General features: G+C 46.0%; 1 protein-coding gene across 1 annotated transcript in view; it reads left to right on the forward strand.

The window, feature by feature from the left end:
* Positions 1 to 26,902, forward strand: part of KIF1B (kinesin family member 1B) — a gene marked incomplete in the record, with an annotated part of 2,363,676 nt that overhangs the window by 1,354,352 nt on the left and 982,422 nt on the right.

Below are 26,902 nucleotides of genomic sequence, written 5' to 3' on the forward strand. Positions count from 1 at the left end.
TTTACCATTTGTTTATATATTTAACATTTTTTACCGGGTTAGTCTGACTGGACTGCTGCTGGTGTCCATTTTTAGCAGAGGCCCGGGGAGAAAAGCTCCATACAGTAAAACATTAGACAGTAATAAAAGCTTAAAAGCAGTAGTCAGAAGATAGCAGTCACTTAATTATAACAGTAATAACATTTAAAAGTAGCAATTGAAAAAGTAATCTGCAGTTGGATAATCAAAAAAGTGCAATCACAGGAATCAAAGCAGTTTACAATGAATCAACAGTTAACATCATCAGAGAAAGAATAAGTAGGTAATCATTGATGGGAACACAATATTGGTCCTTAGAGCAGCTTAAGGAAGTTGTAGCTATTCAGGGTATTGAAGGGGTTAAGGTGGGCCTGTGCAGATGTTCATCATGTTTCACTGTTGCAGTCATTACTCTTGGGTTATCCTGCTGGCAGGCTACCCTCAGTCGGCCAGAATTCCAAAGTCTAGGTCCGGCGTCTGTTGCTGTCGCCTCTTCCCTGACGTCAGTGCGCCAGGAGTATAAAAGATGCAGCCGATGCCATTTTCTTCAGTCTTTCTTGCAGCGCGGTGCCCGAAGCAAAAGCAGTTAGCAAGTGCCGGTCGGCCGACTCCTGAGATATTCAAATCCGAATTTCAGAATCGAAGTCTTCATTAAAGCTAAGTACCCCATTGGGGAAACTTTTTTCTTGCTCCAGACCGATGTCAGAAAAAGTTAATAATTGTATTTCTTGTGGGAAGCAAATACCTCATAAGGATTTTCACTCTTACTGTATTCCTTGCCTAGGCCCTGATCACAACGTTGCTAGCTGTCGGTTTTGTGCTAGATTTAACCAATGCACTATTAAGCATCGGTTCGATTTTGCATTTCATTACTTTGGCCGAAGATTTAATTATATAATGCCGTTGGGCCAGCCGACAACTGGAGTTTACAAAAAATGCAAGGACAAGAAAAAGGATAGGCATCCGAGATCCAAATCCGACGACGAGGCCTCTGCTAGGCCAGTCACCGGTTTGCCGGTTCTCAGTGAGGCGCTTTCGCAGCCCCTGGCGCCCGCTACCTCAGAGCCACAGGCCGCTTCCGATTCCCACGTGGAGCCGACTGAGCCTCTGAATACTCAAGGTATTGGACACTCGGAAATCATTCCCTCAGATGGGTCCGGAGCCGCTGAGCAGGCATCGGCTTCTGAGGTTGTCTTCAGACCTACACAACTATATATTAAGCCATCTTCAGCTTCAAAGACTAAAGCAGCTCTAAAGACAAAGAAACAAGTACAGCATTCTCCTGCTCAGACTTCCATGCCTAAAAAATAGATGCTCAAAATGGCCGAAGACTTAATTACTTTGATCAGGGGCTCCCATCCCCCACCTGATAAGAGGCCTAGGCAAGAGACAGAGTATGATTCTTCTGATCAGGTTTCTATTTCCTCTGATTCCTCTTCTGAACAGGATTACTCCATGCTTCCCTATGAGGATTCTGATGCTGAAGAATCCATTCCTTCAGCCTCTCCTCTGAGGATTATTCTTTTGGGGAAACCCTGCATACCCTGAGGGAGCATTTCCATTGGGAGAGCCAAGATTATTCTGATTCTAAGAAAAGGCTCAGAGACGTTCTGCTACTTCCTCAGCACAGACCCCTTGCTATTCCACCTGTTCTAGACATTGTAGATTATGTATTTTCAGAGTCTGGCCTGTCCCCTGGCTCTTTACCCCCTGCACCTGCTAAGCCAGACAGATACTACAGGGTCCCGGATTCTCATAAATTCCTATAAAAAACCCCGCTGCTGACCCAGAAACTATATCTCAGGGTCCCAAAGGGGTCAAAGCTTCCACTGCAAAAAACCCTGTACCCTCTGATAGGGATTCTAGGGCTTTAGACAGATGGGGGAAAAAAGTCTACACTTCTGCTACCCTGGCTGTAAGGGCTTTACATTGTCAGTTTCATATGCTTAAATATCAGCAATATTTAATGTCACTGCTTAAACAGAAATTGTTGACAAATACTGAATGTTCAGAGAACAAGGAATTGCAGGATTTATTGCATGCAGCTGAACAAGTGGGAAAGCATACTTTGCAATGTGGTTATGATTCACTGAAGGCCTCTTGCAGGGCCGATGTTACAGGTTCAGTTATTAGAAGGCATGCTTGGTTATAGGAACAGAATCTGCCTGATCATGTTAAAGCAAAATTATTAAATGCACCATTACAGCATGATACTTTGTTTGGTACTAAAGCAGAAGATATGTTGAAAAAAATGGAGGATAAAGCAAAATCCATGCAGACAGTCCAGGATTTCTTACAGATACAGCCACCAAGGTTTAGCAGGAACTGGCCTTCTAAAAATTGGTCCTTTCCAGTGTCAGACAGGCCACAAAGAGGCAGATACAGGCACCCCAGAGGCAGATCTCAGCCCCAAGGCTCATACAGGCCTAAACAATGGGGTGCTCCTACCTCCAAAAGCGGAGAAGACAAATCACAACCTTATAGGAAACAGTCCCAGTGACTTTCCTGTACCAGATCCAAGCACTTTTCTTTTGGCAGCCCCCTTAGGGGGAAAACTAGCACTTTTTTCATCAAGTTGGCAAATGGTTACCCAAGACAAATGGGTCCTGAACATAGTGTCAAAGGCTACAGGTTCCATTTTCACACTCTACCAAGGTCAAAAGGTATGCCAGACCTGCCACACAATCAATGGGCAGAGGCACAAAAACAAATTACAGCCCTCATGGACATGAGGGCCATTCAGCAAGTACCACAACAAGAGCAGGGGTAAGGATTTTACTCCAGACTTTTCCTAGTACCCAGAAAGGACAAAACCTGGAGACCAATACTGGACCTGTCTATACTAAATACGTTTCTGGAAGTTCCAACATTCAAGATGTTGACTCTACAGCAGCTACTGCCCATGCTGGGCAAGAAGGCTTGGCTTGTAACTTTGGGCCTAAAAGAGGCATATCTGCATGTCTCAATCAGACAATCCTGCAGAAGATACCTCAGATTCATAGCAGAAGATACCTCAGATTCATAGCTGGCTCAATGCATTACTAATTCTCTGCACTGCCCTTTGGCTTATCAACTGCGCCCAGGGTCTTCACAAAATGCCTGGCACCAGTAATTGCGTTTTGCAGACAAAAAGGAATTCAAATACATCCCTACTTGGACGACTGCCTAATTCAAGCAGAGAACAAAGACATTCTTCTAAAGCATCTGGCGTTTGTAAAAAGATTACTAATTGGCCTAGGGTACACAGTAAACGAAAAGAAATTAAAACTAGTGCCCTCTCAAGAGATAATATTCCTGGGTGCAAGCTTAAATACAACTGCCCAGATGGCTTATCTCACGCCAGACAAACAAAAACATCTGACTACTTACTTCAAGAAATTGGCAACAAAAATCCACTTATCTGCAAGGAGAATCCTGCAGGCCTTGGGTTTCATGGCATCCTGCATTCTACTAATTCCATATGCCAGACTGCATATGAGGAAACTACAATGGTATCTAAAAAGTGTTTGGACTCAGCATTGCCACAGCCTGGAGACAGTAATTGCACTCATTCCCTGTCTGCAACAGGAGTTTTAATGGTGGGCAGAAGCCTGTCACCACAACAAGGGTCTGCCATTCAGTCTACCCACAGCCAGACAGACACTGACAACGGATGCATCAGAATATGCCTGGGGGGCCCATATGGCAGGAAAATGTATTCAGGGCACATGGCCTGCAAACCAGATGCATCTTCACATCAATCAAAAAGAGATGCTAGCTGTTCAAAATGCCCTGACAGCTTTCAAGGACCTGCTTCATTCAGGACAGTTATTGATAGACAGACAACACTATTGTCATGTGGTACATAAACAAGCAGGGAGGTACACATTCCTACCCCCTCTGCAGACAAGCAATGACCTTATGGGACACAGCATTGGCTTTTCAAGTTCACCTGCAAGCACAATTCCTGCCAGGAAAAACAAATACTCTGGCAGATGAACTAAGCAGAAACCTCATGAATCCCCACGAATGGAAACTGGATCCACAAGTCTTCAGGATGATAATAAGGAAATGGGGATGCCCAGACATAGATCTATTTGCCTCCCATCACAACTGCCAATTGCAGAGATTTTGCACAAGGATTTATCACAAGCAAGCATGGAAAGTGGACGCCCTATCCTTCAGCTGGAAAAATCTAACAGTATATGCTTTTCCCCCATTGCCTCTCCTTCCCAGGGTACTCCTAAAGGTCAGACAAGAGAAGCCAAAAATGATACTGATTGCACCAGACTGGCCACGCCAGCACTGGTACCCAATCCTAAAGAGCTTGTCTCAAGGTCCAGCATAGATATTGCCTCAAACATCTCACTTGCTGACCCAACAAAATAATCAGATCCTGCACAGCCAACTCAGGACCTTAAATCTGACAGCATGGCAGATAATGTAGCCATTCAGAACACTCCTCTTTCAAAGGCTGTTATGGATGTTATCTTGGAGGCCAGGAGGCCCAGTACCAGAAAATCTTATGCAGAGAAATGGAAGAGATTCTGTGCTTGGAACAAGGAACAAGGCATTGACATGTGTGTACCAAATATCCCTCAGATTTTACAATACCTAAGTGAGATGCTGAGCAAAGCCTTTCTTTCTCATCAATTAAGATTCATGCCTCTGCCATTTCAGCCCATTACAATGTGGAACCAACTATCTTTTCTCATCCTTTAATAAGGCAGTACCTCAGAGGGGCCAAAAACATTAGGCCTCCAAGGAGAGCACCAATTCCGGCCTGGGACCTCAATTATGTTTTGGAAAAACTCACACTGCCTCCTTTCGAGCCAGCATCACAGCAGATATAAAATTCTTATCCTGGAAAACAGCTCTGCTCCTAGCAATAACCTCTGCAAGGCGAGTCTCGGAGTTACACGCACTCATGGCTGTGGAACCTTTCATCATTTTTCATCCAGACAGGGTTTCTCTGAGGACAAACCCTGCATTTATGCCTAAGGTGGTGTCCAGTGTGGCCCTCAACCAAACCATTCACTTGCCTACCTTTTATCCAAATCCACAGAACAAGGGTGAGAAAATTCTGCATTCTTTGGACATACACAGGCAGCTACGCTACTACTTGGACAGCACTAAAGCTTTCAGAAAGACTGAGCAACTTTTAGTGTCATATGCTACAGGATCACAAGGAAAGGCTATCTCAAAACAGACTATTTCTAAATGGATAGGCCATTGCATCCGTTTCTGCTGTTCTCAACATGGCATATCAGTGCCTGAGGGCCTTAGGCCTCATTCCACCAGAGCAGCAGCCACTTCAGCAGCCTTCCTCAGAGGAGTACCAACCAAAGATATCTTAGAGGCTGCAACCTGGAGTTCAGTGCACACCTTCACAAAGCACTACCACTTACCTCTTTAAGTCCAGAGCAGGCTTTGCCACTGCAGTCCTGCAGGGCCTCATAGCCTCTCCTAATCCTATTTAGCCCAGCCACCCATCCTCAACTTTGGGATTCAACCCAAGAGTAATGACTGCAACTGTGAAACACAACACACAGTACAGTTGTGTACCTACCATAAATGTAGATGTTCGAGTGTATTCACTGCTGCAGTCCAGGTTACCCACCCACCATCCCCCTTTTCTTTGCTGGGTCTTATCAGCACTTCTCTATCCTATACAACCTATTTGGTGTATTTGCTTGCAGATGAAGGAAATGTTATTTTTGTGCATGCATTTTTATTGGCATATTTTTCAGCCTACCAGTTTGGGGGCACCTGACATCTGGGGCAAGTAAAACTGAAGAAAATGGCGTCTGCTGCATTTTTTATACCCCTGGCACACTGACGTCAGGGAAGAAGTGACAGCAACCGACGCCGGACCTAGACTTTGGAATTCTGGCCGACTGAGGGTAGCCTGCCAGCAGGATAACCCAAGAGTAATGACTGCAACAGTGAATACACTCGAACATCTACATTTATGGTAGGTACACAACTGTACTTTACATAGCCGGTTGGTGAGGAAGTATGATTTAAGATGTTTTTTGAAAGTTGCAGTGCTGTTTAGAAGTCTGATGTCAGGAGGGAGGGTATTCCAGACTTTAGCAATGACATTGGGGAAGAGAGAATCCCCAGACCTATTTTTACATGGAACTTTGTCGACCAGGGTTTTGTTGGTGGAGCGAAGTTGTCTCTTAGTATTGAAGGAAAGCACTTAGCCCTGAATCTTTTACGTGCTTCCTCCCAAGTGTAAAGACACTCCATCAAATGCAGCTATGATGCTGCTGAGGCCTGCACTAAGGCAGCTGCTACTGGGTCTGTACTCAGAAGATTCTCATGGCTTAGACTTCAGCCACTGCAGGATTATTTAAAATCCAAATTAATGGGTGCCCCTCTGGACAATACGTCCTTGTTTGGGCCAACTGCATCTGCTGTTTTCAAAACCCTATAAGAAAAGTCTAAGGAACTCATAGGTAAACCACCTTTTAGTGTCCCCAGTGCCCAGGTTCCATAGGAATTTTCCCCTCCAAGCCTGTCTTTTTTCACAGCTGTTCTCAGCACCAACAAAGCAAAGCTTCTAGGGGACGTAAGAGAACACAGAGGACTAGGGCTCATCAAGCACCACCCCAACAAAAATAGCCCTTTCCTGACAGAGCAGGGAGTATGTGACTACCCTACAAACATTCCTCCACACCCCCTTCCCTCCACCTCTCAAATGCTCTCAAGACTTAGCAAACCATTATCCAAGACAATTGGTCTTTTCCATAACCCATAAAGGATACTTTATGGCTTGGCACTCCACTCCCATCTTTCGGGGTATTGCACAACCACCCAGAGAACAACTTCATCTCTTCCCAGACCTGTTCTCGGATTTGTGGCAACAAGACACTATTCAGAGAGTTCCCTGTATCTCCAGAGAAAAAGGATTTTATTCAAGAATGTTCTTAGTACCCAGAAAAGATGGCCCCAAAGACCAGTCCTAGACTTGTCTCATCTCAACACCTTCTTAAAGGTTCCATCCTTCAGAATGCTAACTCTGCAAACTCTTTTTACTCTGCTTCTCCAGCAGGGATTCATGGCCTCTCTAGACATAAAAGATACCCATGTCCACATCCACATTCACCCAGGTACAGGAAATATTTTTTCTATGGGTTCATGGCATTTTCAATTTTCTGCATTTCCCTTTGGCCTCTCTACAGCCCCAAGGGTTTTCACAAAATGTTTGACCCCAGTCATTGCTCACTGCAGTCTCCTTGGTATCCAGATTTTCCCATTCCTGGATGACCTGCTGTTACAGGCCCCAAATCCTTAGGTTCTTCAAAAGAACCTACAGTCTACCATTACCCTCCTGAGAAATCTGGGGTTCACAATAAACTTCAGAAAATCAACCCACACTGCATCCTAAGACCACACCTTTCTGGGCTGCCGAATCCAAACAGACATAATGAAAGTGTCTTTACCACCCCAAAAGGCAGTGAACTTTCAGGACTTCTTTCAATCTGTTCTCCCATTAAACCACATCATGGCCAGGGAATTCCTCAGGGTACTAGGTTTTATGGCATCAACCATACCCGTGGTACCCCTGACAAGACTACACTTCTAGTGGTTCCTGAGATCTGTCTGGACCCAACACTCTCATCCAGTAGAATGCCTCATTCCCCTCATCCTGTGCCTGAAGAGGGAACGTCTCTGGTGGATCCTGCAGGTAAAACTAAACCCAGGACTGCCTCTACACCCCCTAGACCCAGTCCAAGAACTTCATACAGATGCATCAGTCATTGGTTGGGGCGCAGCCCTGGGCAAATTTAGAGTCCAAGGAAGGTGGTCCCTCTCACAGAAAGGGGAACACATCAATGTAAGGGAGATGCGAGCATTGCACATAGACTTACAAATCTTCCATTTCCTCCTTGTCCCATGCACACTAAACTGTTCATTGACAACATGACTGTACTCTGGTATGTGAACAAACAGATTCTACCTCCTGTGCAAACTGGCTCTCCTAGCGTTGGAATTCCTGGATCAACACAACCTAACAATCCAGGTTGTGTTACAGTCCTTGCAACAGGAATCTTGTGGCAGACTCTCTGAGCAGGTCATGGACCCAACATTAATGGATGCTTCATAGTGATGTGTTACTGGACATAGTCCACCACTGGGGTACTCCACACATAGACCTATTTGCCTCCCCTGTGAACAGACAACTTCCAAACTTCTATGCTAGAGTTCCAAGTCCTGTGGCTTGGAAAGTGGATGCCCTCTCCTTCTCATGGAAGGGGATGTTCCTGTTTGCATTCTCCCTTCCTCTAATACCAAAAGTCCTTCTCAAAATCAGGCAAGATCAACCAGAAATCTTACTGGTGACTTCCTTTTGGCTAACACAGCATTGATTCCCCCTTCTCCTACAGTTAGCTAATGGCCATCACCTCAAGTTAACCCCCAGAGTGGACATTCTCACACAGAACAGAGTATCCCTTGTACTTCTACACCTGTCAACAATACAGTTGACACTGTGGGTGATAGGATTCTAAATCCCTTCAGACACCTTTTTTCTGACGACGTGCTCAGGGTTTTGCAGGAGGCCAGAAAACTATCATGTCTCTCTAAGAACCAGGACTGACTGGCAGTGGGAATACCACTGGTTCTAGAATACTTGTGTGAACTGCTTTCAGCTGGCCTGGCTTATCCATCGGTTAAAGCTCCCATGTCAGCTATCTCTGCTTGTCTGTCTGCCTATATCCCCTCCTCTGGCATGCAGGTTTGAGGTAAAACAATTTCTTAAATTCATCCTCCATATTAGGCCTCTCAGGAAACCTATTACTCCTTCTTGGGACTTTAATTTTGTTCTAGACAAATTGCGATTGCCTCCATTTGAACAGCAGCTTCTGCTTCTCTCAAACATTGCTTGTGGAAAACTGTCTTACTAGTAGCCCTGACTTCAGCTAGAAGGGTCTCAGAACTCCAAGCCCTCATGGCTGTTTCCCCCCTTCTTCTTCTTCTTTTATAAGGACAGGGTATCATTGAGAAGTAATGCTTCCTTTATGCCCAAGGTGGTTAACGATCTATCCCTTAACCAATCTATCCAACTACCAACCTTTTTCCCCTCTCCACAAAATCACAATGAAAGGATTCTGCACTCCGTTGATATTCACAGACAACTGAGATATTACCTGGACAGGAACAAAACCCTTAGAAAATCAAACTTTTCGTTAATTTTCACCCCGGGGCTCTGGGTCTTCCTTCATCCAAGCAAACCATCTCTTCTTGGATTTCTAGAACTATTTCCTTTTGCTACACTCACCATGGAAAGAGTCTTGCTGCATCTGAAAGCCCATTCTATCACAGCTGTGGCTTCATCAAAAGGATTCTTCAAAGGATTGGATAACAGTGCCATCCTGGAAGCAGCCACCTGGTCTACTATTCATACCCTTACCAAATATTACAAGCTGGATGCTATCCCCCGAGGTAGAACCAGTTTTGCCAAACCAATTTTACACGGCTTCATAGAGAGTTCCTCTACTCCTTCCTCCTCCCTTCCCTCTTGACCTCTGGTATTGTCCCTCAAGTAAAGAATGCTGCAACAAGTGAATAGAAGGACATAGAAAAGTTGTGTACAATCTTACCATAACAGTAGATGTCCTTCTCTTCACTGCTGCAGTATTCTATCCCTCCAGCCTTCTCCACTGGTCTGTTGTCTTTCCTGGATGTATTGACCACTAATATCCTTAGTCTGGCTTTCCTCCTGGGGCATTCAGTTCTGAGGATGGAATGTACATAAGTTCGTTTTATGGCCTACGTCCGACTGCAGCCAACTTCACATGTACCGTATACCTTATAGTGGCAAAAGACTTTTGTATAGTGGCCAACATCAGGCATCTTCTGATGGGGATATCCCTCAAGTAAAAAATACTTCAGCAGTGAAGAGAAGGACATCTATGGTTATAGTAAGATTTTTCACCACTTTTCTTTCTCATTGCTAATTTTCTTTATTTTTTTTAAATATGTGGGTGAAACGTTTTACTTCCTAAATAAATTGGTTATTTTCCATAATTTTGTTCTTCTTCTTTGATGCTTTTTAATGAAGTGGTATTTTTTTTTGTTTTTGTTTCATTTCTAAGCATGGGCCATGCAGTGGTTAGCATTGTCACCTCACGGCAAGAGGTTCCCCGGTTTGATTCCCAGCTGGGGTGTCACTGCAGTTGAACTACTACAGACCTGCTGATGTCTTAATCTCTCCACTGAAACTCGTTCACAACTGTCTGTGCCACTACCTCTTGTAGCATGTTATTCCATATCCTCAGGATCATATCTAAAAAGTAAAACTTTTATATCTGATTAGAGAATCTCACTTATTTCATCTCGATTAGTTGTGGCTCTCTAATTATGTTTTTGCTCCCTTTTGTCCCTGATGGTCCCAAATGACCAGATCATGCCATGAAATCAAATCTTGTCATACTTAATGTAGGTATTCAGTCCTTCTGATTTACGTCAGTTGTCAAGTTTACATATTGTTGTGACCATTGAATGTCCTCACTAGTTTTGCATCCTCTTTCAGGCATTGTCTGAGAACTGCAGAAAACTCTTAAATGAGGTCTCACTGATTCTCGCAGTTGGGAAAGTGGCACTCCGCCCTCCTTGTAGTCAATGTGTTAGCAGTCCACTCCAGCATTTTGTTGAACTATGATAATTTTCCAGCACAGGCTGAAATGGTTTCATCATGATAGTAATGGTAGCACCCAAGTCTATCTTTCTTTATTTTGTAACTTTACAAAGCCAGTAATCCTTTGTAGCCCATTTTCTCCCAATTCACATCTCTAAATATTGAAACAAAAGTCTCTCTTTCTGTACAACATCAAAAGATTATGAAAAGTCCTCTGAAGACTCTTCGCACTATCTTTTTCACTTTCACGTCACCTGCACCAGTTGATAAGGCAGTGTCTGCTCTAAACACACAAAGTAGCACCACGTTAGTATTGAGCTCTTTGAGACTTCATTAAACAATAGACAAAGGGATCACACCCACCTCTTCTAATGACTCCCTTTCCCTTCTTACAGGTTACTTAGTGCCCCAGTCTGGAATGGCCATGGCCTGGTAATTTTCATCTTACAGAAGGTGGGATCAGTTAAGCTGGACTAGTTTGGCTTATAAAGTTCATTTTCTCTCAGTAGCTTATCTGGACTTTTCTTCAGTATTGTTTTATTGTCCCCTCTTTTGGTAATGCTGTGATAGTCTTGTAGTTTCCTGGAATTTGTTTTTATTTCCCACTACCCCTGTTGTACACTATTACCATACTGACTATTTTCCAATTACTTTTAGCCAATTCCTTCCTTAATGGTGATCATTAGTGATCCCTTGAATACTCTTCACAACTCCTTAAATACGCTTACAAGTGGCGATAGGTGAAATCTGTTCAGCTGCAGTTTTCTTTTTCTTTTGCTGAACATTGTTGTCAGCTTTGCCTCACTGGGCCCTTTCTTGTTAATGCAGAACAGCAATATCTCCTTAGTATTGTGGCCTATTATTTGTCAGTCTTGATGTTCTGTTTTTTTTTCACTTGGGTTTTGCTCTTTCATGTTATCACCTCTTTTTGTTACTTATACATTCAGAAAAAGGATTTCTTCTTGCCCCATCCATTTTTCTAATTTCCTCTCGCTTCTCCTTTTCTACCACACACATTTTCTGTCAAAGCTGTCTAGCTCTTCTTTTTTCTCTATCTTCATCCGTCATCCTTTTCTGAAATTGCCCAGTTATTTCACACTGTCCACTGAATGCAACCATAACATTCTGCCTACCTATTTTCTTCAACTTGGGAATGGTGGTTTTGTTCCCTCTCACTGTAATTTATACCCTTCCATAGGTTTGCTGCTGTTGCCTTTTCTTTCCCCTTGCCTAATTTTTTCCTTAATCCTGACACCTTTGCTGGAGAAATTATTTTCCCACTAGTTCCTTCATCCTTCAGTCTTAACATCATAAACCCCAAGCTCAGCTTGAAACTATTGATTATTATGCTTTCCCCTCATTATCTTCTGATACACACTAGTCCAGGTATCCCTTGTCCAGTACTTCTGTATACTGTTTGATCTGTTGTACACACTGAGACATCCCTCCACCTGACTACAGATACCACTATTTTCTCTCTGTCTTTCTGACCAACTTCTGTATCTTATTTGTCAGATCTTGCTTCTTCTGCTCTTTTGCTAATCACCACGGATTTGTACATGTTTACTGTTCCTCCTTCACCTCACCATCCTCCTCTTCTTCATCTCTCAGGAAACTGAATTCTTCAGAATTACTCCAATATCCCTTCCTCTTAACATTGTCATTCCTAGACAAACTGATACCCACTGTAGTCATCCCAATCTTATGAGTTGTATGGACATTACTGCCACAAAAAAATCCTATCTCTTTACTTGTTTCCCACCTTTCTATAACTAGTAGACTCCGGTTTTCAGATTTTGCTGCATTCTGGGCTGTTTTGCAGTTTCTGTGTTGCCCAGACCTTACTAAGATATAAGGAAGCTTCTCTGTTCATCAGTGAGAGTGGTGAGCTTTGAGCAGACTGTCTGTCACTGGAGGAGTGGTTTCAGCTCAGAATTTGTAGTTTTAATGGCCATTTTGGGCTATTTCTATCCCTTTCGTCTTTCTGTTGAAAAACTCGTGTTTGCTCGTTTTTTGTACTTGTATTACCTCAGCAAGATCCTGCCTGGGCATCCTGCAGAGTTCTACAGCAACAGAGAGAGAAAAGAGAGACTTTGAGTGGATTAAGTACCTCTGTTTTACTTTTTATTTCTTATTTTCGCTAACTGCACTATTTTGAGCATTTTTTATTAACTTTGCAACTTATTTGAACTGTTTTTTTAATTCTGTTACTGTTTGCAACTGATCGTTTTTAAATGTTTTTCAATTGTTTTTCAACTGTTGTGGGCTACACATTCAGGTGCAATAGCCATTTTTCGGACTTGAAAATGTTTGTATTACTGTATCTCTCTTAGTTTTCCAAAAAACTAAAAAAATCTTTTCTCTTTACTCATTTCCTGCCTTTCTATAACTAGTAGAGTCCGGTTTTCAGATTTTGCTGAATTCTGTGCTATTTTGCAGTTTCTGTGTTGCCCAGATCTTACTAAGATAGAAGGAAGCTTCTCTGCTCATCAGTGAGAGTGGTGAATCTGTTGCTGGAGGAGTGGTTTCAGCTCAGAAGTTATAGTTTTATTGGCGATTTTGCGCTATTTCTACCCCTTTCATCTTTCTGTTTAAAATCCCATGTTTGCGCGGGTTTGTGCATCGCGCAGCGCCGTTTAACTAGGGTTAAACTATTACTGTGAAAATAGAATTGCTGCAGATAGTAAAGACAGCCACAAGGCCTTCTATAGTTATGTAAAGAATCTCCATGGCAATACCCAGATTTGCTCTGAGCTTCTGCACAATGGTACCTCCTATACCAAACCAACAAATTTTGCCAATACACTGGCCGACAGATTCAGTGCCAACTTTACCCCCCCCCCCAAAGGACCAATTACAATACCAGTAGATTGCCAGGCACCCAGTATTACTGATGCACAAGTTAAAACAGCACCATCCAAAGCTAAGAATACACCTTCTATGGGACATGACAATATCCCTGGCTGTGTTCTACATGAACTACAGAGTGAACTGGCACCTCACCTGTGTGCCCTGTTCAACCACAGCCTCACCTCAGGCTTTGTCCCTACCAAATGGTGCACTGTTACAGTCATCCCTCTCCACAAAGGAGGAGTGACTACAGACCCTGGGAACTATCGCCCCATTAGCCTGACTAGTCTGATATGCAAAGCTTTAGAACGCATCATCATGGACCTAATAAACAAGGATATAAGGAATCTCCAAACTCTGGATCCCACACAGTTTGGTTTTGTGAAGGGGTAGATCATGCCTGCTCAACCTGGTCAACTTCTTTGAGTCAGTCACCAGAGCAGTGGATGAAGGCAAGGTGGTTCATACAGTCTACCTTGATCTGGCCAAGGCCTTTGATACCATTCCCCACTCAGGAATTATAGAAAACCTCACTAAGCTAGGCATCAACCCCTATGTCACTAGATGGGTTGCAAACTGGCTCACAGAACCCACAGTGTGAAAGTAGCTGACTCCAAGTCAGACTGCCATCCAGTCACGAGTGGAGTCCCACAGGGTTCAGTCCTGGGTTCTCTCCTGTTTGGTATCTCAACTACATTTTAACCATGTTTAGTATGTCACCATATTTTAAAATTGTACTTTGCTCTACAGCTGTTTTACATCTGTTTTCTTCTTGTCTTGCGTCCTTAACTGGACTAATGTCTATATTTAAATGCTATGTTTTTTTTAACTGTGTAATGCAAATACTTAATGTGGAGCTTTTCTCCCAGGGCCTCTGCTGAAAACGGACCTGTGTCCAGTCGGACTCTCCCGGTTAACAAATGTAAATAAATAAATAAATAAATAAATCTATTTCTCTGAAGTCCAGGACAACACGAAGAGACTCTGGCTGACAAAATTTACAGACGATTGCAAGGTGGGAGCTATTATTAACTCCACAAGTGATGTTGACATCCTATAGAAAGGCCTGACTGAGACCAACGACTGGTGTCAAAACCATGGCCTTAAGCTCAATGCCAAAAAATGTGTTGTCATCCTCTTTGGGAAAAAATCAGTTCCCATGAATTATCACATTGATGGTAGTCCACTGAACGCGTTATAAGAGATCTGGGAACACAGGTTGACAGCAACTTCTCATTTGACCACCACATTTCCACTGTGGTCAGAAAGTCCTTCTCTGTGGTACATCTCATTACTAAAGGTTTTGCATTCAGGAAGGTCATTGTCTCCCTCTACTCTTCCCTCATTAGGCCAGTCATTGAGTACAATGCCCCATTTGGCATGTATCTCACTAAACACCTGCAACAACTGGAGGGAATGCAAAAGTACCTCACAAAGAGGATCCTAGGCCTTAAACATTTGTTCTATATGGACAGCCTCAAAAAACTCTAACTATTCTCTGTCTCATATCGCCTACTTAGAGGCAAACTCTACTTGACTTACAAAGCCATGTCTGACCCAGATCTGTTAGAAACACTACATCTAAAGAAATCCCAATCCATCCGCACCACACGCTCCAGAAACTTCAACCTCATTACTGCAATTAACAAAATATGCTGAAGGAACAGGTTCATAATCCGGAGACTGCCCATGCTATGGAATAGACTTCCCATACATGTCAAGCAGAGCACCTCACTAGCCCTCTTCAAGAGAAATCTTAGAATAAGTGGATGGGAAATAGAAAATTCACCTTAGGGATCACTCCACTGGCTTTACTTGACAGAGGCACTGGGAACTAAGGTCAGGTAACACAATGCCAGGGTAATCCTATGGGCTAGGCTTGCAAAGGCTCCAGGGCCATTAGCCTTGTACACACCTGTGAACCAGCGCCAGGAAGTCTGCTCTTCAGATTTTCCCTTAGAACTAGCCAAGTTGAGTTTTTAAGCACTCAAACCTGTTCCTTGTAGCTCAGCACTTGCTTAGAAACCATTGCAAGCACTAGATAGACTTTAAATTGCTACAGCACTCAACTCTCCTTACCAAGTAAGAAAAAAACAGTTAGTACTTAAATAAATAAGCACCTATCCAGGCATGTCCAAGGGTCAGCTCCCTATGTTTTCTCCTGTCCACCTGGTGAATCTGGACATCCTGAGGCAATGTAGCAATTGCCTCAGATACACAGACAACCCTCTCCTTCTACCACCTAACACTAGTACAGGCCAGCGCTATGGGACTCTGGCTAACAAAGTTTGCAGATGACTGCAAACTGGGAGCCATTATTGATTCCCCAAATGATGTGGATACTCTACAAAAGGGTCTTAAAGAAACAGATGTTTGGTGCCAGAGCCATGGGCTCAAGCTCAATGCCAAGAAATGTATAGATGTGATAGTGTTCAATCTCGCTTGTTCTTACATGGGTTCGGAGCCGATCCTCGGCTCCGTGCCGGCCTCTTGCAAGCTCTGCATCGAGAAGAAGCTCGAGACAATCTAATACCCACAATCCCCCTCTGCCTTTACCTCAGATCTAGTTTGCAGCTGCTGCGTTGCATCGCTGGGAGCTAGCTCGAAATGCCTAAAGCTAAGATATAACTTTATTTGTTATATTTTATTGGATTTCTTATTCTATTTGATATTTCACTGATATACTGTGTGATTGTGTTGTTGACTGGTTAAATTCTCGGTACCGTTAAGCTGCTTTATCGGTTAGAATTTTTCGGGGCCTACAACCCTTCTTAAATTTGATAGGATTGGACTTTTATACCGGATTTGACAATTTTTTCCCGGATTTGACTGCATTACTGGACTTGTCTTTTACTTCTATAATGTCTGATAAGGTGAAATCAGGTTTCAAGCGTTGTCAGTGTGGCCAGAAAATGTCAGTGACTGACAACCATAGTTCCTGCGTCTACTGCCTTGGCCCTCTCCACTTGCAAGAGGACTGCTCCATCTGTCACTCTTTTAGTGGGAGGGTCATGACAGATAGGCGCAGGAAACTAATGGACAGAGGTTTATTAAAACCTTCTTTTCAGGAGGCTCTGGATGCTTCTGACCAGGCATCAAAATCCTCTAAGGAATCGAAGACGTCGGAGCCCAAGTCATCGGCTCCGAGCTCTTCAGCAAAGGTTAGATCACCTTTTCCACAGACTTCGGCCGAGTGTTCAACTGGTATCGGTTCCTGAGCCTCGAAGTCTTGGAACCGGTGATGGAGCTCCCTCCTTCGACCTTATTGAGGTCGGCTCCGTCTTCGGTTCCTTCGACCCGTTCTTCTTCCAAACTCTCTGATGTCGATGTGGATCGCGTGGTGCAGAAGTTATTGGAGCATTCGCCCTGTCCAAACTTATTTCGGTTTCCACCCAGTTGGTGTCGAAACTTGAAGGCCTCCGCTGTCTCCATCCATTCCTCCTCCGAGACCTGTTCAGTCTTTGGAGCCGAAGAGGCTGATCTACTGATTGTGGAGCCCTCGGTCCAGAACCGCCTTTTCTCGGTCTGTTCCTCTCATTTCGACTCCGCCGGACCCGATACTGGAGTCTCGAGCCGACGGTCTGTCCTTGGTTCGGGGCGAGAGTCGAACCGACGCTTCGTTCCGACTCTCCCTCGGGCCTCGGCGCTGATCGATTCGGCTCCGTCCTCGGGTCGATGCCTTCGGGCCTGTGTCGGGATTCTTCCCATTTCCTCGAACCGGGAGATTCTTCGATGCGGGACCCGGGGCGCTCGACCTAATGAGGAAGGTGTTGTCACCCAGACAACCACATCAGTGGAAGCAACCTCTCCTCCCCATAAAGGGCCGTTATCCTCCTCTGCACCCACAGCCACATCCAAGCGTCGGGCACCAGTGTCTCAGCCACCCCTGGAGGGTGCCCCCTCTTCTCGGAGGCTTCTTCGATGCCCCCCACGAAGAAGTCCCTAGGAAAAGATTGTGTAAGAGGAGACACTTGGATTCTCCACAAGAATCCTTGACATCTGATACTGACTTAGATGAGTCAGAAGGGTCCCCTAAGTCACCTTCAGAAGATGTCTCTTTTTCGGACATACTGGAGATCCTGAAACAGAGAGGTGACTGGCAGTCCCTTCCCCCTTCTGAGGATGAGTCAGTTTTGCTGAAGGCATTTGGTGCTCGCCCTTCCTCCTCCTGTCACTCCGCCTTCGATGAATTAATGGAACTAATTGCTCAAGGGCGTGGGAGGCTCCTGACACAGTGGAACCAGTCCCAAGGAAACCAAATAAATACATTACGGCACCTCAGGACAAGTCCTACCTGACAAAAGGAGTTCCAGTGGACGCTATGGTGGTGGCAGCGCCACAAAGGAGATGTCAGAGTCTTCCTCATCTGTCCATCCCCTAATAAAGATTCTAGGACGATGGATAGGTATGGGAAGCATTTTTAGTTCAGCGCTTTTTCCATGCGATCCCTGAACTATTTGACGCATTTTACACGTCTACAGAGGGATCTAGTCAAAGAGTTGGGAGATACCCTCCAGGGTACTACAGATGCTCGGAGAAAGTGACAGCACAACTTAATACCCTTACAGCCATTGTGAACTCGCCCATGAGGCTGATTTCCTCGCAGCGAGGGTTCGAGTAGGGCAGCAGCTTCAGCGATTGCTCTCGAGACAATCCTGGATGCTTATGTTCTTTTATGAAGCCTTCAAGTCTTCCTTACTAACGCCCATTTGACGGTGCCACTCTCTTTGGCCCCAAAGTAAAGGAGACCCTTACCGGTGTGAACAGGAGGGAAAGACTCTGTCTGCTGTCGGAGTCCGTTTTCCACCCCAACCAGACCGCACTCCCAAAGGGCAACGTGGTGGAAAATGTGGTTTCAAAACCCCAAGGAGCTTTCTCAGGCACAGGGAGATGCCCTCTAGAGGCAGAGGAGGGGGCAGAGGTGGAAGACGCCGCCCAGGCAGCAGAGGGGGTCCGCAACATCAAGGTGACAGGGATACACTCCCTGGTAAACCTTTCCAGCACTCCTGAGAGGAGGCCCGACTGTCCTGCTCTGGAGGCAGTCGGGGGTCGCTTAGCTTTATACCCTCAGGCCTGGCAAAATATAACTACAGACAAGTGGGTAAAAAGCGTGGTTACCAGAGGATCTGAAGTAGGATATTCATTTGTCTGCAACCTGTGGGTTATGGATCCGATATCGGATCCGAACCGGCATGGTTTTCCAGCTATGGATCCAAGCTCTCAGCTCCTCCCCTCACCCATAATGCCCTGCTCTACCCTCATGACCTCAGATCTTGTTTGCCGCGCTGGTAACTGGATGTGGGTACATAGCTCTCAGCTAAGTGAACTCTTTTCTTGTTTAAAAATAGAAAATTTTTTGATTCTTTGACTAAATTTGTGTGAAAGTATTAGGTTTCCCTTTAATATAGACTATTTTGAGTTTATTTTAAGTTAAAGTAAATAATTTTTATTCCTCCCTCGCTGTTAAGTAGAGTGTGTGTGTAGGCCTGTGTGTTTTTGTTGTTTAAGTTACTTTCTGTAACTTTAGGTATTATAGATTATGGCTGACCAGCCTAAATCTATATTTTCGAATATGCTCGAGTGTGGCCATAAGCTCACCGCTGATGGCCACACTCTGTGTTAGTGTCTTGGGGTTGAACACCTCACATCTGGTTGTTCCATTTGTGCAGGGTTCAACCCCAGGGCACTGAGGGAGCGGAGGTCCAAGCTGGTCTTGGCGGGTCTGTTACCGCGGACTCGCTCCGCCTCCGCCTCCTTCGGGACTACTGTACCTGCAGTTGTTCCCCTGTGGCACCCCCTCCTGCTCCTGGGACTCAAACTCCCGCCTGGAGAGGAGAGGGATGCTGCTAAGGACCGGAGGGAGAAGCACCACAAGCGGGCCGAGACCTCTGTTTCGGCCCGCCAGCCAAGCCGGCTTCTCCCGGCTCATAGTTCGGTCTCCTCCTTCGGCCCGGTCCCCTGTGTGCTTCTCACCGGTCCTGAGGAGGAGGAGACCCGATCTCCGCCGAGGCTATCGAGGAGGCACTCCAGGCCTACCTCGTAGCCTCTTCGAGATCTACCCATAGCCTTTCTGATGCTGATCTGGACCGGATGATGAGAAGGTTCATCCAGGCCCAGATGCAGATGGGAGTGCTCTTGCCTCCCCGGGAGCTCAACACCCTTTTTAAGCCTATTGTTCTTCTCCGACCCGCTATCCGGGTTCGGAGCAACTGGAGCCGAGCAGCCGGAGCCGGGAAGGTCGGAGCCGATAGTACTTGGTACCGGACCCGACCCTGCCCTCGAGTGCGCCGGACCCGATCTCGGAGCCTGGATCCGGAAGCCGATCCGGGGATCAGTGCTCCTTCGGCGCCGCCTGTGTCGGAGCGCACTGTCCTTCGATCCGAAGTGCTTCGCGCCGGCTCGATCCACTCTTCGATCCGAAGGGAGCCGATTGTCGGATCCTTTGGTCGTGGTCGGCTCCCCTTCGGCCTTTGCTGTAGTGGAGCGGGCTCTGTTGGGGGTCTCCGGACCCCCGTCACTTGCTTCGCTCCGCCGCTCCCTCTGCACTGGGCCAGGCTTCCACCATCCGCCCCTGGGACAGCCCGTTTCTGTGCCCCAAGTTGCTCCTATGGAGCAAATTGCTGCTTGCGAGGACTCCTCTGACAGCCCCCCAGAGGAGGCCCCTCGCAAGCATACGTCAAAAGGAGGCACATTGACTCCCTGAGTCTCTCACAGAAGACACGGACTTGGAGGAAGGGGAAGGCTCCCACGGTCACCCCCCGAGGATGTTCCTTCGGAGACATCATGGAAATGCTCAGATAGGGGTGGTCTGCCCCCAAGTCTTCCTCGACGAGTCCGTGTTCTTGGAGGCATTTGAAACGGGCCCGTCTACCTCTTGGGTGTCCCCCTGCCGACCCCTGGTGGACCTTATTACCACCAGGGCGTGGAAGGAACCGGACACCGTGGGAGCCAATTCCCAAAAGACCGGATAGGATCCTTAGTCCGCCTCCGACAGGACCCATTGGAGTAAGGGGCCTCCTGTAGATGCCATGTTGATGGCGGCGGCCAAAGAGGGAACTGGCTCAGGAGAGTCCTCAGTCCACCCACCGAGCAAGGAGTCTCGGATGATGGACCGCTTTGGGAAGCGGATGTTCAGTTCGCGACCTTCTCGGTAAGGGCGCTGAACTATTTGGCACATGTTATTCGGATGCAGCGAGATCTTATTAAGGAATACGCTGCATCCTCTGAGTCCATTTCGGAGGAGGACAGAGTTCTGCACTCCACCAAAATGGCCACTCTTAGGTCAGTTACAAATACTTCTATGCGGCTACTCTCCCATGCAACGGAGGGCGCCGCTAGAGCTGCGGGACAGGACTGGTCACTAGACGCCAGGCCTGGCTCCGCCACTGCATTTTTCTGAGCCCTTCAAGGCGCTTTAACGCCTTTGATGGTTCTGCTCTGTTTGGCAAGACCGCTCATAGACGCTGACCCAGAGCGAGAAGGACGGAAGACGCTGTCTGCCGTCGAATCCGCTTCTCTGCACCCCAGAGGCCCTATTCTAGGAACCAAAAGGGTCAGAAGAAGATGTGGTTCCGAAGTCGCAGCAGTCCCAGCCTGTTCGAAAACCAGTCCTTCCGTGGCAGAGGAGGACAGGGAGGACGCCCTAGAGGCAGAGGGGCTCCCAGAAACTTCGGGTCCAGGGAACCTTTCTCTGAACGGCCCGCAGCAACCCTGAGGGTTGCCCGACTGCTCTACTCTGGAGGCAGTCGGGGACGTTCGGGCACCTAGCGGCATGGGAGTCCATAACATCGGACCGCTGGGTTCTCCAAATCATATCCAGGGATATCGCATTCCTTTCCTTCACCTTCCAAAGTTGAAGTCCCTCCCAGACGCCCCACCCGGGTCAACGGAGGCCGCTGGCAGAAATTGGCCATCTGCTAAAGAAAAGAGCCATCCAGCCCGCTCCCCAGACCAGATCGGATCAGGGTTCTACTCCAGATTCTTTTAGTGCCAAAAGACGGGGAACTAAGACCAATCCTAGACCTCTCTCTTGAATCTGGCAGTCCCCAAAGAAAAATTCAATGGTCACTCTGCAATCTATTCTCCCCTTCTGGGAGAAAATCACTGGATGTGCTCGATAGATCTCAAGGACGCGTGCTACCACATCCTGATGGACAGGCGCTACAGGAGGTTTCTCCGCTCGGCTGGGGAGCCAGTCACTACCAGTTCCGGTCCTTCCCTTTGGTCGCACCACAGCCCCCAGGGTGTTTACCAAAGTACTAGCAGTGGTAGCGCCCACCTGAGGCTTCAGGGGGTGCAGGTCTTTCCCTACCTGGACGACTGGCTCCTTACCGCCCCAACAAGGCATCTACTTCTCTTGGCGCCAGACTCCTTTCTCCATCTTGCTCCATTTCTGGGCATCACAATAAATACAAAAAAGTCCAACCTGGCGCCCACACAGCTCTTAGATTTCATAGGGGCCAGACTAGACACAAGGAGTTTACGAGCCTTCCTCACTGCGGACAGAGTTCTAAATCTGCAGCTCCAGGTGCGGGCCATTCTCCATTCAAGTTCTGTTCCAGCGGAGTTGGTCCTGAGGGCTCTAGGGTCCATGGCTTCGCTATAGCACTTCTTCCTCTTGCCAGGCTCAATATGCGATTCTACAGTGGACGCCTAGTACAGTGGTCATACCTTGCTCTCCCATGCATCATCCCATAGCGATCAGCAAGGCTTCAAGCGGTCCTCTTGTGGTGGCTCCACTCCCGGATCTCCACAGGGTCGCCCATTTTGTGCTTCTCCCCTCTCGCCACGGTGACCACGGACGCCTCCGCCTGGTGGGGGCACTTTATGGCCGGACAGTCCAAGGCACGTGGAACGATTCAGAGACCTTACTGCATATCAATGTTCTAGAGATGAGAGCAGTGCTCTTAGCGTTGCTAGCACTTCAGGATTTTCTTCCCTTGGGAACAATTGCGATTCAATCGACAATATGTCTGTTGTCTGGTACATCAACAAGCAAGGGGAACAAGGTCTTACCCTCTTTGTCGAGAGGCCATGAGAGTTTGGGAATGGGCAATCTCCACCAATCGCTTCTCATAGCAACGCATTCCGGTCGGTCCAACATCCTAGCGGACAAGCTCAGTCGCACCATTCTGACCCCTTACGAGTGCTTCAAGTAAAAACTTTTTTTTAACCCTTTTCCCTTTTCTTTCCCCCCCCGAAATTTTTCCCCCTTTTTGGAGGTCCCCGGTCTTGATGCTTACCCTCTTTTGATGCCATCCCCCGCCTCTGTGTGGGTTTTTCAAAAAAATCCCTGGGTTCAAAACTTTCCCTTCTGGCCCCACTCGGGTCCCCCCGGTTTGGGGTTTGGATCCCCAATCTGACTAAAAAAACAAGTTAACAGCAAGAAAAGTACTGCAGGCCTTGGGCTTCATGGCATCATGCATAATCTTGGTCCCATTTGCCAGACTACATATGAGAAAACTACAGTGGTACCTAAAGAATTTATGGTCCCAACACAGACACAGCCTAGAAACAGAAATCCCACTAATTCCATGCTTAAAACAGGAGTTCCTATGGTGGGCTCAGGCATGCCAGTCAAACCCAGGCCTACCCTTTCGCAGATGTCAAGCAAGCCAGACCATCACAACAGGCGCTTCAGACCTGGGATGGGGGCCCTTATGCTGGACAAATGCGTGCAAGGATTGTGGACACAGGATCAACTTCACCTGCACATCAACCTAAAAGAAATGCTGGCAGTAAAACTGGCAATCCAAAGTTCAGACCATTTCTCAAAGAGGCCAGTTGATGATAAGGACAGACAACACCACAGTCATGTGGTACATCAACAAACAGGGAGGCACTCATTCATACCCCCTATGCAGAATGACTTTGGAGCTGTGGACCCTGGCACTCAGCTACAACATCCAGTTACAAGCAATATTTGTACCGGAAAGAAAATACTCTAGCAGACATATTAAGCAGAACCACATCGGATGCCCACGAATGGAAGCTGCACCGGACATCTTCAAGACCATCTCAAAGAAATGGGGAATGCCTCAGATAGATCTATTCGCATCACCTCTCAATCACCAGCTCAAAACATTCTGCACAAGGACATTCCACCCACTAGCATGGAAAGTGGATTCGCTCTCCTTCAGCTGGAAAGGCCTAACAGCATATGCATTCCCACCTCTTCCTTGATACACAAAGTACTACTAAAAATCAAGGAAGAACGTCCAAGGATAATCCTGATAGCTCCAAACTGGCCAAGACAACACTGGTACCCACTGCTGAGGAGCATGTCTCGAAACAATATGTGGCCAATACCCCTGATGCCTTTGATGTTAACTCAGAACAACTACAGCATCATACATCCAAACCTAAAAACGTTGCAACTGACTGCATGGAACATCACATAGCAGCAGCTAATCCAGAACTCTCCCAAAGAGTTAAAGACATTATTCTTGAAGCACGCAGACCTTCAACAAGAAGGAACTATGCTGGAAAATGGAAAAGGTTTGTCATTTGGAGTACTGAAAGAGGAAAAGATGTGTCAAACATAGATATGCCTAACATTCTGGAGTATCTGGCGAACTTCTTCATTCAGGCCTGTCCTACTCCTCCATCAAGATACATGCATCAGCTATTTCAGCAGAATACAGCTTTGATCCACCTGTTTTTCACCCTTTGCTCAGGCAGTTCCTCAGAGGAATCAAGAATGTAAAACCTCCAAGGAAACCACCATTACCAGCTTGGGACTTAAACTTTGTGCTAGAAAAGTTGACACTATCACCCTTTGAACCAGCAGCAACAGCAGACCTACAACACCTGTCATGGAAAACTGCTTTCCTACTGGCAATTACTTCAGCAAGGAGGGTTTCAGAACTACAGGCCTTAATGGCAGTGCAACCCTTCCTAATCTTCCACCAAGATAGAGTGTCCATGAGGACTAATCCTACATTTATGCCTAAGGTGGTATCCAGAGTGTCTTTAAACCAGGCAATCCACCTACCTACCTTCTTTCCCAACCCACAAAACAGAGGGGAAAGAATACTGCATACCTTGGATGTACATAGACAGCTACGCTACTACTTGGACAGAACAAAAAGTAACAGAAAGACTGACCAACTTTTTGTAGCCTATGCAACAGGAAGGGAAGGAAAAGCTATTTCCAAACAGACAATCTCCAAATGGATAGGAAATTGCATATGATTCTGTTACTCCTTCCATGGAAAACCAATTCCACAGAACATGAGACCTCATTCTACAAGGGCAACAGCCACTACCACAGCCTTCTTACGAGGAGTGGCAACCAAAGACATTATTGAGGCGGCTACTTGGACCTCCGTGCATACATTTGCCAAGCATTATAATTTGCCTCTATATTCCAGATCCCGAGCAGGGTTTGCCACTGCTGTACTGCAAGGGATCCTAAACACACCATAATCTACTTTTATCCTCCTCCCCTAGTTGGCTATGGTATTCTACCCACTTGTTATGACTGCAGATGCATCCATGAAGGACATAGTACAGTTTTGTACCTACCATAAATGTAGATGTCCGAACTGGATAGCATCTGCAGTCAGATTACCCTCCCTCCTTCCCTCTGTGGTACTCCTAGGGTGTTTACCCTCCTAATAGCTAGCTGGTGGGGGGGAGTCTTTTATGGTGTATTTGTTTGTATATATGTACATACATGCTTATTTTTGTTTACCTCTATCTTTTTGGAAACATTGGCATCTATCCAAATTTTACCCTTCAAGAGGGCTACTGGCATCTGGGGCAAGAAACACTGAGGAAAATGGCGTCGGCTGATGCCTTTATACCCGAAGACCAACAGAGATGACGTCGGGTGAAGTGCGACATCAGCCGAAGCCGGACCCGGACTTTGGAATCCGGCCGACTGAAGGGCTGCCTGACGACAGGACAACCCACTTGTTATGACTGCAGATGCTATCCAGTTCGGACATCTACATTTATGGTAGGTACAAAACTGTACTTTTCCCACCTTTCTATAACTAGTAGACTCCGGTTTTCAGATTTTGCTGCATTCTGGGCTGTTTTGCAGTTTCTGTGTTGCCCAGACCTTACTAAGATATAAGGAAGCTTCTCTGTTCATCAGTGAAAGTGGTGAGCTTTGAGCAGACTGTCTGTCACTGGAGGAGTGGTTTCAGCTCAGAATTTGTAGTTTTATTGGCCATTTTGGGCTATTTCTATCCCTTTCGTCTTTCTGTTGAAAAACTCGTGTTTGCTCGTTTTTTGTACTTGTATTACCTCAGCAAGATCCTGCCTGGGCATCCTGCAGAGTTCTACAGCAGCAGAGAGAGAAAAGAGAGACTTTGAGTGGATTAAGTACCTCTGTTTTACTTTTTATTGCTTATTTTCGCTAACTGCACTATTTTGAGCATTTTTTATTAACTTTGCAACTTATTTGAACTGTTTTTTTAATTCTGTTACTGTTTGCAACTGATCGTTTTTAAATGTTTTTCAATTGTTTTTCAACTGTTGTGGGCTACACATTCAGGTGCAATAGCCATTTTTCGGACTTGAAAATGTTTGTATTACTGTATCTCTCTTAGTTTTCCAAAAAACTAAAAAAACTTTTCTCTTTACTCATTTCCTGCCTTTCTATAACTAGTAGAGTCCGGTTTTCAGATTTTGCTGAATTCTGGGCTATTTTGCAGTTTCTGTGTTGCCCAGATCTTACTAAGATAGAAGGAAGCTTCTCTGCTCATCAGTGAGAGTGGTGAATCTGTTGCTGGAGGAGTGGTTTCAGCTCAGAAGTTATAGTTTTATTGGCGATTTTGCGCTATTTCTACCCCTTTCATCTTTCTGTTTAAAATCCCATGTTTGAGTGGGTTTGTGCATCGCGCAGCGCCGTTTATCTAGGGTTAAACTATTACTGTGAAAATAGAATTGCTGCAGATAGTAAAGACAGCCACAAGGCCTTCTATAGTTATGTAAAGAATCTCCATGGCAATACCCAGATTTGCTCTGAGCTTCTGCACAATGGTACCTCCTATACCAAACCAACAAATTTTGCCAATACACTGGCCGACAGATTCAGTGCCAACTTTACCCCCCCCCCCAAAGGACCAATTACAATACCAGTAGATTGCCAGGCACCCAGTATTACTGAAGCACAAGTTAAAACAGCACCATCCAAAGCTAAGAATACACCTTCTGTGGGACATGACAATATCCCTGGCTGTGTTCTACATGAACTACAGAGTGAACTGGCACCTCACCTGTGTGCCCTGTTCAACCACAGCCTCACCTCAGGCTTTGTCCCTACCAAATGGTGCACTGTTACAGTCATCCCTCTCCACAAAGGAGGAGTGACTACAGACCCTGGGAACTATCGCCCCATTAGCCTGACTAGTCTGATATGCAAAGCTATAGAACGCATTATCATGGACCTAATAA

The sequence above is a fragment of the Protopterus annectens genome, chromosome 2.part1, assembly GCF_019279795.1.
Source record: "Protopterus annectens isolate FY-2018-M chromosome 2.part1, PAN1.0, whole genome shotgun sequence".
Classification (NCBI taxonomy): domain Eukaryota; kingdom Metazoa; phylum Chordata; order Ceratodontiformes; family Protopteridae; genus Protopterus; species Protopterus annectens.